The following is a 13,755-nucleotide window of genomic DNA, read 5'->3' on the forward strand; positions in this document are numbered from 1 at the left end:
ACTTAATCATAATTAGTTGCAATATAATCGAACTCCCAGCTTCTTGTCCCTTGAGGTTTACACATGTTCATGAAAGCTCAAAGCACTCAATAATCACTAACTTGTAACTGCTTATTCGTTATGAGTTACTTATATGTAAACAGCCCCGGTTTACCCATTAAAAAATACATTATCTTCAGAATTCAAGGAATTCTGTCGCCATTTTGATCATTATGGCAAAATGATATGAGGCATGGTTGTTAGAGATGTACCTTTCAAATGAGCCGCGTTTAACGAAAAAAAGGGCTTAATTAATTCATGTGACACATTTGAGCGGCGCTCTGGGAAAACGGCTCTAAATGCATGTGACACATTGAGAGGCGCTCTGTGCAAAACGGGGCTTAATGCATGTCACACATTTTAGCGGCGCTTTTGGAAACGGGTCTAAATGCATGTGACACATTGAGAGGCGTATGGGAAAACCGGGCTTAATGCATGTCACACATTTAAGCGGCGCTCTTGGAAAACGGGTCTAAATGCATGTGACACATTGAGAGGTGCTCTGGGAAAACCGGGCTAAATGTATGTGACACATTGAAAGGCGCTCTGTGCAAACGGGGCTTAATTCATGTCACACATCTGAGCGGCGCTCTTGGAAAACGGGTCTAAATGCATGTGACACATTGAGAGGCGCTCTTGGAAAACGGTTCTATATGCATGCCACACATTGAGAGGCGCGCTGGGAAAACCGGGCTGAATGCATGTCACACATTTGAGCAGGGCTCTTGAAAAACGGGTTTAAATGCATGTCACACATTGAGAGGCGCTCAGGGAAAACCGGGCTCAATGCATGTCACATATTTGAGCGGCGCTCTGGGAAAACGGGTCCCAATGCATGTGACACATTTAGATGCGCTCTGGGAAAACCGGGCTCAATGCATGTCACACATTTAAGCGGCGCTCTTGGAAAACGGGTCTAAATGCATGTGGCACATTGAGAGACGCTCAGGGAAAACCGGGCTCAATGCATGTCACATATTTGGGCGGCGCTCTGGGAAAACGGGTATCAATGCATGTGACACATTGAGAGGCGCTCTGGGAAAACCGGGCTCAATGCATGTCACACATTTAAGCGGCGCTCTTGAAAAACGGGTCTTAATGCATGTGGCACATTGAGAGACGCTCAGGGAAAACCGGGCTCAATGCATGTCACATATTTGAGCGGCGCTCTGGGAAAACGGGTCTCAATGCATGTGACACATTGAGAGGCGCTCTGGGAAAACGGGTCTCAATTCATGTTACACATCTGAGCCGCGCTCTTGGAAAACGTGGTCTAAATGCATGTGACACATTGAGAGACGCTCTGTAAAAACGCGGCTTAATAAAGTTGGGTAATGTGTCGTCAAATACTAGCCTGGCTACTCATGGACGACACTTTTCACCCCAAGTTAGTATCTTCTTAGCGAAAATCCGCTTGTGAAAGTCTCGTCCCTTATGAGCATGTTCTGACCGCATAGGCTTATCTGGGACGCTAATTTACGACGCACCATCATACCCTTGACCGGTTTGGCCGTTTGGGGGGGGGGGGGGGAATTAAGGAGGACGATACAGAAATCCTCCTCCAGGCAGGTATGGTGTGTGCTGCTGAGAGTAATTCATCCATGGGAATGGATGTCCACTCTTTAACATAGTCCATCCAGCTTTTCTCTTGACGACTTCGACGTCGACCTCCCTCTAGCGTGCACTTAAGAACCGTCTTGCACAGAGGGTAATGCCTGGTCACTTTACCAAACCAAGCCAACTTTCGTCGTTTGACGGTCGCATTTAGGGACTCTTGTGGGCCAATAAGTGTAGTAGGATGGAGACTACGAGGGACTTGTAAAGCCTGTACTTGGTTTAGAAGCTGATGGAACTGCTTGTCCACAACCTGCTCAGTCTGGCCATCGCTGCGGTCGCCATGGCAATTCGTATTCGGACCTCAGCGGTACTGGTACAATGCTTGGACAGGGTTGAGCCCAAGTACTTGAAGCTGGTCACTTTTTCTAGCATCTCGCCGTTCATGAATATTTCGCCGTTCATGAATATTTCTGCACTGCTCTTGGTCCTGCTGTTCTCCATGATCTTCGACATCTCCGTGCTGACCTCCATCACGGATGCTCCTGCAATTTCATACAGTCTATTTGTGAGATCTTGAATTTAACTTCTGGTGCCACCACTGAGGTCAATGTCATCTGCGAATCTCAAGTTGGAGATGTGGAAATGTAACCGCTCAGGAGAAATATGGACAATTAACCAGATTTTTCCCATCATATCGCGTGATTGGTCTCATCTGAGACTTGGCTCAAGATGGACAGTCGACTTCCGGGAGTCAGAGTTGCATGTTTTCCGGTTTTTCAAAAAACTGGAATCGCGGTTGCGTGGTAAGAAATGTGTGTCTGAGTAGATGCGGCGCGTGCGTTAGTTACATCTATTTGACGAATCCATTTGTCCATTTTGTTCATGGTGCGGTCTCCACGTTGAAGAAATGCTCTTCACTCACTTGTGAATATTTGACCAGTATAAGTTATACGCTTTTTTCTTTATAACGGATCGATACCGAGTGATATTTCCGAATGTGCGCTTGTACACTCATGGTAGATCTTATAAGCCCTGTTCTATGAAAATGTGGCTTAATGCATATGCGAAAAGTGTCGTTCAATATTAGCTCGTGCAGACTGGGACGATACTTTCCGCTACATTAAAATGCATTAAGCCTGGCTTTCGCAAAACTTGGCTCTATATATCGCAAAATACTCATTTTTGTGCCTTTGCATTTGCTTTTAACGATTTATCAGTACGTGAATTTTGGAATATGTACTTCGTATGTTGTATATGTGAATATTTTCTTATGTTTTACATACAAATGTACCTATGCTTGAATATGTAACACACAACACATACGTTTTTGCGATTGACTTATTTTAGTAACGTTTCAAATAAAAACTGAAATATATTTATTAAAAATAAACAAAACTGAATTGATAAACAAACTTACTCTTCTTCTTTTCTAAATCACATTATTAAATATGCAATATTTAGAGATATTAACATGAACACAGTATCGCGTGTTGATCTTTGATTTATCTTATAGAGGCAGCCTCATCATGAAGTCTCCAATCGTAAAGCAAAACAGTGAATGTGTGTGCGTGCGTGCGTGCGTGCGTGCGTGCGTGCGTGTGTGTGCGTGTGGGTGTGTGTGGGTGTGTGTGTTTGTGTGCGTGTGTGTATGTGTACTTCGATGTTTACGAGGTCCCTCCGCACCTGAGATACACAAGAAGGCTTTGCTATCAAATGCACAAAAACATAAAAAATATAGTTGTAGCAAGAGCCCATGCAGAAAAGTGTGTCTTTTAATAAATGCTTTGTTTTTGACGATGCTGCAAAGCAGCTCGTCTAAGTTATCATACCATGAAAAAATTCTTCACAATGGCGACCTACGTAAAAGACCGAGCCAGTCCGATTGAGATAGCTCGATTTTTCTAATCGGCATACCTCGCTGATTATTATTGATAAAGGTATAGGAAGCTCAGCTATAAATAGGACAGCATATTCTGGGAAAAAGATTTAATAATATTTTGAAAACGTTAATTTCAAATCAGTTATATTCAATCCATTATATGTTTATAGATCAATGAAACAACTATGCATTTTCTGTATTGTATTTGGCATCTGTCGTGATTCAGTAAATAAATTGCGAATTAAAACGCGTATAATTAACTTTCAACGCGATCATGAGTGTAAAGAAAACGAATTATTTCGAACCTGCCATTTGTAAACGCTGTAGCGACTATGGTATCTAAACAGCATAATAGCCGGTTGACATCTGTGAAACTCGCTCTTATGCGTGCTTTATCATTTTGCATATTTAATAAACTTTTCAAACAGAAATTACAGAGCCACATCAGTGCACATACTATGTTTGATAATTTATTCGTTTGTTGGATATTGTTTGCTGTTTTAAACACATATTAGGTCATATCGCGGTGATTTAGTTGACCTTACGATGTGTTCATGGGCGAACTCACATATTCAAGTGCTCTTACGACTATGTGCTCATACCTACTTTCGGGAATCATCATGACAGTATTGCCGTACTTAACGAACAAACATGCCTAAGCTTATTGAATTAAAGAAAAAACAATAATCAATAAAGAAAAATTATATGTTCATGCACATGGGCATGTGGAATCACGTCCGTACACATAGCATCATTAACTTAGGAAAGGAAACAACGAAATATAAAGTTTGGTATGATATACATGTGAAATTAAAGAGCATGGTGTAATTAAAGAGCATGTCAAGTTTTGAATCTATATGCTGAAACGTAATGTTATAACCCACAAACGTTTTACTTTTACAGAACGTTTTTTAAGATAAGTGGTACAGAAACTACACGTCGAATATCTTTTTAAAGATATTTCTTGTTACATTTGATCGAGAATGTAACCCGCCTCACAGTTTCGCTGAATGGATCAAGTTCCTCACGGGTACTACTTCCCCGTACCCCCAATTTTTTTTCGTACCCTACATATTTCGTACCCAATTTGTTTTCGTACCCAAATTTTTGCTCGTACCCAATTTTTTTTTCGTACCCAATTTTTGTCCTACCCAATTTTTTTTCGTAACCAAATCTTTGTTCGTAGCCATTTTTTTGGGGCATAATTTTTGTACCCAAAACTTTCGTACCCATTTTTTTCCTACCCAAAATGTTCGTACCTACATACACAATTGTGGTGATGTAGATAAACTTAAATAGATGCTTTTATATCAATCCTCTTCAAAAGCATCGTCACACCAGTACTGCCAGTACTTTGATTTAGAGATGGCATTGCACAACGCCCAGCAACTACGTAGTATACTGCAACCTTTAATAAGGTAATTACCTCCCTTATTATAGCCCCTACAACGAAGTTAGTAGTAATACTAGTAATTCATGGAATGATGGAGAGTGAACAATTTTAATTAACATTTTTTTATAAAATTATTAAGAATAAATATTTCACTCATATTTAAGTAAAATGTACTCATTTTTTTATACGGTAAGTAACATTTAGCTCTTTACTTTCCTTAATAAAAGCAGGTATGAAAAGAGCAAAGAATTCAAATTTGTCAAAACATTAAATAAATAACATGACATTTCAAATGTTACTGTCAACTTACAAAAGTAATAGTGAAAAAAGGGATATAGCAGTAAGTTGTATAATTTTTTTATTTTTTAGTACACAAATCTATATTTTTAAACTGCAATTACAACTGCTGAACACCATCGCGTGGGCCCCAAAATGTTCACTGCGCCACCCATTTCTTAATCCGGCACTGATCGCTACCATCGTTATCTCTATTATCATCACCTCCATCGTAATCTCTACCATCAGCGCCACCATCTGTATCTGTATCATCATCGCTACCTTCTTCATCTCTATAACCATCGCTACCATCTTCATCTCTATCAGCATCGCTACAGTTTTCATCTCTGTCATCCTCGCTACCGGCGTCATCTCTATCATCACCGCCATTATCTTCATCCCAATCATAATCGCTAATATATTCATCTCTATCATCATCGCTACCATCTTCAACTCTATCATTATCGCGATCATCTTCATCTCATCATCTTCGCCTGTGGTCCCATCTGGGCCGCCAACAATCTTCCTCCAGGTGTCACAGTTCTGGGAGAGTCTCTCCAGCTGCCCCCATGTTTGGCCCATCTGCTAAGCATCTGCCTCCATGTCACGGCGCCAGGTGTTTATTGGCCGCCCTCTCTTCCTCTTCCCTTGGGGGTTCCATGTGAGAGATTGCATTGTCGTATTGGATGCAGGCTTGCGAAGGGTGTGGCCTTTCCACCGCAAACGCCTCTGAATGATGTATTCTTCAACTGGCTGCTGCTTTGTTCTTCCCCATAATTCTTCATTGGATATCTTGTCTTGCCAGCGGATCTTGAAGATCTTCTTGAGGCAGATGTTGATGAAGACCTGTATTTTCTTTATGGTGGCGACAGTTGTTCTCCAGTTCTCTGCTCCATAGAGGAGTAGTGGCTTCACGAGGGTATTGAAGAGCCTAATCTTGGTGGTGATGCCAATTTCGCTGGATCCCCAGATGTTCTTCAGCTGATGGAAGGCTGCTCGTGCTTTACCGATGCGGGTTCTGACATCTGTATCCGTTCATCCCTGGTTGTCAAGGATGCCGCCGAGATAGGTGAAGCTTTCCACCTCCTTCAGTGCATCGCCTTGGACTGTGATGGGTGTGTTGTTGGGTGTGTTGGTCCTTAACACCTTGCTCTTCTCTCTGTTGATGGTGAGGCCCAGTCTTGCTGAGTTTTTCCGCTACCATGTTTGTCTTTTCCTGCATCTGTTGTTGGGTGTGGGGGAGAAGAGCCAGATCATCGGCAAAGTCGAAGTCTTCCAACTGTTTCCAGATTGTCCACTGAATTCCATTCTGCTGCTGCTCCGTCGATGTCTTCATTACCCAGTCTGTGGCCAGCAGGAACAGGGCAGGTGATAGTAAGCAGCCTTGCCTAACACCGGTTCTCAATTCAAAGGCGTCCGTGACTGTCTGCCATGAACGATTCTGCAGGTCATTCCGTCATAAGACTTCCTGATGATGTTGGTGATCTTTCCTGGCACTCCGTAGTGTCTCGAAATCTGCCAATGGATTCCCGGTCAACGCTGTCGAACGCCTTTTCATAGTCAATGAAATTGACATACAACGGCGAATTCCACTCCAGGGATTGTCCCAGAATGATGCGCAGGGTTGCCATCTGATCCGTGCACGATCTCTCCTTTCGAAAGCCTGCTTGTTGGTCACGCAGATGCGGTCTACTGCGTCTTTCATTCGGTTAACAGGATGCGATTAAACACCTTTCCTGGGATGGACAACAATGCGATTCATCGGTAGTTGTAGCAGGAACTGAGGTCGCCTTTCTTGGAAAGCTGGATGAGGTAATCCTCTTTCCACTCTTTTGAAATTTCTTCTTCTTCACATATCTTGCTGAAGAGCGGGTGTATTAGCTTCACACTGGTCTTCACGTCAGCCTTAAGCGCTTCTGCGGGTATGCTGTCAGGTCCTGCAGAATTGCCGTTCTTTAATTGCTTGATGGTGCTGCTGATCTCTTCCTTTTTGGGAGAGCAGCACTTGATTGGCAGATCGCTTGTAGCTTCCGGAATCAGAGTTAGGTTCGCAGGAGCCGGCCTGTTGAGTAGATCCTGGAAGTGCTCAATCCATCTCTTCTTTTGCCCTTCGTCATCTGTTATTACTCCTCCATTTTTGTCCATTACTGGTCTCTCTGGCTTTTCAAACTTGCATGCTAATCTCTTGGTGATGAAGTACAGGTCTGTAGTTCTGTTATGATAGGCTGCCATTTCGCCACTGTTGCAAGCGTCTCTAGGTTGTTCCGCTTGTCTGCTCTAATACTTCGCTTGACGCTTGTATTTGCTTCGGTGTACTCTTCTTGTGCTTTCACTTTTGCTGCTCTTGTTTTGCTGTTGTTGACACTTGCCTTCTTTTCTCCTCTTTCCGCAACTTTCTGAAGCGTCTCTGCTGATATCCACTCTTTGTGGGTGTAAGACTTGCAGCCCAGTACTGCTGGGCATGTTGAAGTCACTGCTTCTTTAACGATCTGCCACTTCTGCTCTATAGTCTCTTCTTCAAGCAGCCTTTAGGGCCTGAAAACTTGTTGGAGAGAGTGACCTTACAATCTTCTTGCTTCCAGGTGTCTTTCAGTGTGGCACTGTTGTAACGTTGGCGTTGGCCTCCCCCCCCCTGTCAAAGTCTTCTGCAGCTTTAGTTTCAATCGGGCGACAAAGGAATGATGGTCCGAAGCAACATTTGCTCCTCGCTTGACACGTACATCCTGAAGAGAGCGACGAAACTTTATTACGATGCACAGGTGGTCAATCTGATTCTCCGTTGACATGTCTGGTGACACCCAAGTTGCCTTCTGTATTCTTCTGCGATGGAAAACACTACCTCCGATGACCATGTTACGTGTGGCGCGCAGGTCGGCGAATCTCTCCCCGTTGTCGTTCATCTCGCCTAACACTTGCTTCACCAAGATCTCTTCATATCCTCGGTTGTCTGTGCCGATTTTGGCGATGAAGTCACTCATTAGAATGATGATGTTTCTCTTTGGTCTGGCTTGTATGATAGTTGACAGTCTATTGCTGTCCTTCTCATCCTCTTTTCTGTCGTTCGTCGCGGCGTAGCACTGAATAATGTCCACGTTAATCCTCTTCTTCTTTTTAAAGAAAGAGACCGTCATGACCCGTGGTCAGTGCGCCTCACACCCGATGAGCGCTCTCTGTGCCGACTTGGAAATTATCAGGGCTACTCCCAGGATGTGTGCTGCATCCTCCTCTTCATGCCCCGAGAACAGTTACTTACCGGAAGCCAGTCGCTTCTGTCTAAAGCCAGTCCATCTTGATTCACTTATCCTTAGGATGGTGAGGTTGAACTTCCTCATCTCTGCGACCACTTGTGCTGTCTTCCCGGACTCGTACATTGTTTGGACATTCCATGTACCGATGGTGGTTGTGGTCCTGGTGGAGATGATGGTCTTCGGCCAGATGGCTTCCAGTTGACACTGGCTTTCACCGTCCGGCGTCATACGTCCTCCAGCTGGAGGTCCACCTTCTCCCAGGTCTGTGATGTCTGTTGTTATTCTGTTTGGCGTTTCTGTAGCAATAAGGTTTCAACAGGGTTGGGTAGCTAGCCCGACGCCCAACATTCCTCCTTTTTAACTGCGGGCTTGGGACCTTGCGGGCTTGGGACCGTCCTTGGCTGCGTTATCTTCATCTTTATCATCATCGAAAGCTAGTAATTTTCTTGAGGTAATCCTATTTAGGCGGAAAGAGTCGTCCCTAATTAGCCTGTGCGGACTGCATGGGCTTTTCTGGGACGCAAATTTACGCACAGTATTAGTATGACTGAACATTTAGAGTTATTGTTAAAGTTCATACCTCTATCTTTACATGGAAATGACTGGACATTTAGAGTTATTGTTAAAATCCATACCTCTATCTTTACATGGGAATGACTGAACATTTAGAGTCATTGTTAAAGTCCATACCTCTATCTTTACATGGCAATGACTGGACATTGATAGTTATTGTTTAAGTCTTTACATCCATCTTCATATGGACGTATGTCTTTACATTTGCTTTTAATGGAATAGCATTACTATTTGAGGTTATGACATTTTATCTTTACAGTTAAAGTTAATGTGACGATCTATCCCTCCATCTTCTTATGAGGATTCACTACACATTTAGTATTAATGTAAACAAATATGTATGGGGATATGACTATGCACGATGAGTTACATTGATGTAACAATCTATCTCTCAGTATGTACATTGACATATTGCTATGCATTGTGTGTTAAGAAAACCGTCAGCACTCTATATTCATATAGGGATACGTCAAGACACTATCGATGTCATTAAATTACTATGGCAAGTTTCAGATTGCCTAAAAATAATAAAGCACATAACACGGACACAATTTGAGTGCACACACACACGCGCGTGAAATGAAACTGGGGTAACCGGCTCGAATATGTTAATAAATAGCGCTGAAGGTTTTGAAGTGGTTTATTGGGACTAGCCACAGAACTGAGCCTTGTTCTGGGAATACAGGGCTTGATACATATGCGTAAGGTGTCGTCCAAGATTAGTATGTGCAGTCCTCGTAAACCATCATTTTTAGAGCGAAATTCAACTGATTTATCGCAACCAGCCTCACAAGTCAGCCTAGAATTATTATACTGTATTTCAATCAGTCGCATTCCGTGTTCGAATAGTGGGTCCAAGTTTTTATTTGCTGAAAATGTCAAATGGTCAATCTCTATTTGACTTGTTTCCACGAACTTTGACGAAGTTTACCGCTCTCGTTTGCCTATAAGAAGTATCAGAAAACACAACCATCATTCGCATACCACAAGGGGGTCAATGTGGGTGCTTTTTATGTGCGTTTGAAACGGTTACAAACTGTTGCGTTTGTTACATATTCAACCTGATACTATCGGCGTATGTGACTGTGTTTGATGGTCACCATATCGGAGATGTGCGGTGTCCTTCCTCCGGCTTCCCCACACAGCACAAGACCAACTAAACCTACATTGAATGCCTTCCAGTAAAAAGACAACGAACATAATAGCTGGACATTGCTGCTATAACTGAAAAATAGTCCCACAGGCTCAAGAGGACACCGTAAACTGCGAAAAACACACACATAATCGGAATTTCTTCTGACAAAGAACACAAAAACACATATGTTACACCACATAATACATAACACAATAATCTCCGTGCAGAGTTGACGTTCCATGCACTGATGTACAATCTCTGCCATCACAAGAATTTTTTAACCAAATTTGGTAGGATTTTGTTTGTTTGTTCAGGTATTATATTATGAAAAGTAGTATAATTTTCTTTTATATTTAAAGAAAATAGTTTATGCGTTTAGGTTCATAATAAAATATGTTACTTAAATAAAAAAAAGTAAAAATAACAACGGTAAAATTATTGTAACTTGTGGCTAGGCTATCATCACGTGGTTGGTTATGAAGGCGGGGATTTGATCCTGCCATGCTGGTTCCAGTCAAATCTCTGTGCGGAGGTTGATAACACAAAAGTAGTTTAGATTCTACGGCAGCATGGTGGGACATTCGAAATATTTTATCAACGTGCTCAGATAAGGGTTATAGTAAATAGAACGGAACATTTATCATATGCATCAGAACCCCTATTTGTTGGTTTTGGCAGCTAAACGACGAAAAAATATAAACTTTACTAATAAGCCAGTAATTTTAACAAACGTATTTCGACAGAAGTCATTAACGTATATATGGTCCTGATATTAATGTTAATATAAAAGTGGCCGATCGGCGTTGCATGAGTTGTGATTATTAGTGTTGTGTTTCCTTCAAAGGAAATAAGACGATCTGGATTACATTGCTCGAAAAACAGACATTTCATTGCCGCTGCAATTTCCCCAAAATCATTATACATGATCCGGCCAATAGCAACGTCAGCAGCAAGTTATTCAATGGGAACAGAGTGCGTTCAACCTAAATAATTCGGTTGATATAGGATATGAATATGGAGTAAAAGTTGATCATCAATTAAGGTTTCTCGATCGTACCGGAAGACCTTTCATCGCGAGGAGTCGCGCTTTAATAAATGTGCCTCGTTCTGGGAAAACAAAGCAAAATGCGTGTGCGTAAAGTGTCATCCCAACGTTGCAAGTGCAATCCGCACACGATAATTAGGAACGACATTTTCGGCTTGTATGGGCTTTTTCGTTTAAAGGAAGTCCAGTCTTAACGAAAAATCCAGTTTAAGCGGAAAGTGTCGTCCCAGATTATCCTGAGCGAACTGCACAGACTGATCTGCGACGACAATTTCCGCAAAAGCATGAAGCCCAGATATCGCAGAACGAGACTCAAGCTGACGCTGTAATTTACTGACTTATTTTACTGGCATGTGTCTTTTTACGCCTAACGTAAGGTCAAACGTTTATATAGTGTCTATAAACGACATTTGAACGGCGTGATCTCTGTTTACGGTACATTAGGTAATAATGTCAACAGATTTAAAATGGCGCCACCGTACGTCCAACTGGCCCTCTTTATGAATCGTTTTATTTGAGTACAATCAAGTTATTATAATTACACTTGAGACCACATTGTGATTTATAGTTGCAACACCCTTGACGCATAGCTATTGAACAAGTCTTCCTTTCCATAACAAAACAAAATGAAAATGGTTTCAAAGTTGACAATAATGTTATTTTATTTAATATTAAGTGCACATTGTGATTTTTAATTTGTTTATAAAACTCTTGACGTATGGTTATTGAATAAGTTGGGCTTTTCATCTCAAGATTAAATATCAAATCCATTCAAAATAAAATCATTTATATCAATATTTAAATACTTTTACATTGTACTTAAATTAACACTAAACTCTTGACGTTATCATGCCGACCGTACCCACATGCGTCAGATTTGCTTTATTTCTCCCTTCGATTCGCTCGATAGGATTTATTGTTAGCATTACTTTAAAACCAATCGATCGGGTTACGGTTTACATTGTCTTTTTTAGAAGTAGTCAAAACATGTTCTAACACTGAGAACGTCTAATCACAACCACTAATCACCAATCGACAACTAAGTTCGTATACTAGTATATGGCTGTGTTTTAGCTTCCGAAATTTAAACGCTTGACCGTGTATTTGTATGGGAATTCTCTTACACTGAGTCTACCCCAATAAACAGAAGTGTGGGTTTGTGATAAGGTGAATAAATAAAACTGTTCAGTGGAAATCTACATGACCTGCGTTTGTAAAATTCATATTCAGTGAAATTGGGATATAATAAACTGATACTTTTTTCCTGATCGGTAAGTAATTTTAATTTTCAACGTGTATTGTTTATGTTTATTTAATTGTGTCCATGTTGATACAGAAAAACCGATACATGATATGGGTCGGGCTTATTTCGTAATAGCAAGTAGAATCGCACCACTTCATACACGTCAAATAAAAAGTAAATACAGTGTTTTCAATAACGTAATCTGTGACACTTCACTTTAAAGATACAGCGTTCCAAAGGGTATTTAACGATGCTGTTTCAATATTAATCGCATACATCCTGTTGAATTCGTTATGGAAACGTAATATTTCGTCCACATCTTTTTGACTTCCAAATCACGAACATACATTCAGAATGTGGCTCACATTTTCCAGGATATATAAGCGTACAACATTAAAAGCCAACAAACATCTGCACGCAGATTCAACAGACAGACAGACAGACAGACATTTTATTCAAGACTTGTACATAGTACATCGTCTAAACACATACATTTACAAATAATATGTCAACATGCTAAGACATTTTCTTTTCCGCATTTCCGATAAAAAAAAAATAAAAAAAATATATAATTATAATAACAACAACAAATCAACAGGAAGGAAAAAGGTGTGAAGTAAACATACATGACAATGCCATCTCTGTAGTGGAGATGAGCTAGTAATGAATAAACATATGAATTTGCAGAATATATTTATACAGACGCGGTTAACAATTTTTATAAATAGAACTACTATTTGCATTATGCGTATTTAATCACAGTTAACAATTTTAATGTAAATACAATTACATTTGTTGCAATCGATCAGTTAAAACAATTGCTCCATGTGTATTAATACATAAATAGATCAACAAACATTTACGTATTGGATATATCAGGAGCATTTAAAATTTCAGAACGCATAGTGAGTGATTCTTTTATAAAAAGTGATAGCTTAATAAGTTCTGCTCTGTTACTTGATTTAAGTAATTCTAAATATTTATTAACAAGGGTAGTAAACATGAAAATGACCTGCCCTTGTTTTTCGTATTGAATTAAAAGCATTGTTGGGAAAAGGTTCATTCCGTTATCTGTATAAGGTGATAACAAACAATAAATGCTATGTGTGTGTAGCAATCTGTTTCTTTGTATTTGTGGGATACGAAAAACATTCTTCCTATGTTTATATACGGGAAAATAATCTTATGCATTTATGTCTTTGGGGGGATAAGACGATGCATATTGTGTCCCATGATAAGGGAAACTCATTACCTTAAATATCCGTATGTGATTACTGAGTGACGCATCCCTTTATCGTTGTATTCGGTTTGACACTGCATTTAGTATTAATATTAAATATAACACTTAAATGTTACAGACTATCACT

The 13,755-nt window shown here is 40.6% G+C and overlaps 1 protein-coding gene across 5 annotated transcripts in view; it reads left to right on the forward strand.

Moving 5' to 3' along the window:
- The first annotated feature begins 12,044 nt into the window (after positions 1-12,044).
- The window catches only part of LOC127861631 (uncharacterized), a 61,238-nt gene continuing 59,527 nt past the window's right edge, over positions 12,045-13,755 (forward strand). For all 5 annotated transcript variants that reach the window (XM_052400289.1, XM_052400293.1, XM_052400295.1 and 2 more), the window contains exon 1: positions 12,045-12,416. The gene's annotated coding sequence lies outside the window, so the exon portion shown is untranslated. The remainder of the gene's footprint in view (positions 12,417-13,755) is intronic.

Source organism: Dreissena polymorpha, chromosome 16 (assembly GCF_020536995.1).
Source record: "Dreissena polymorpha isolate Duluth1 chromosome 16, UMN_Dpol_1.0, whole genome shotgun sequence".
NCBI classification, from domain to species: Eukaryota; Metazoa; Mollusca; class Bivalvia; order Myida; family Dreissenidae; genus Dreissena; species Dreissena polymorpha.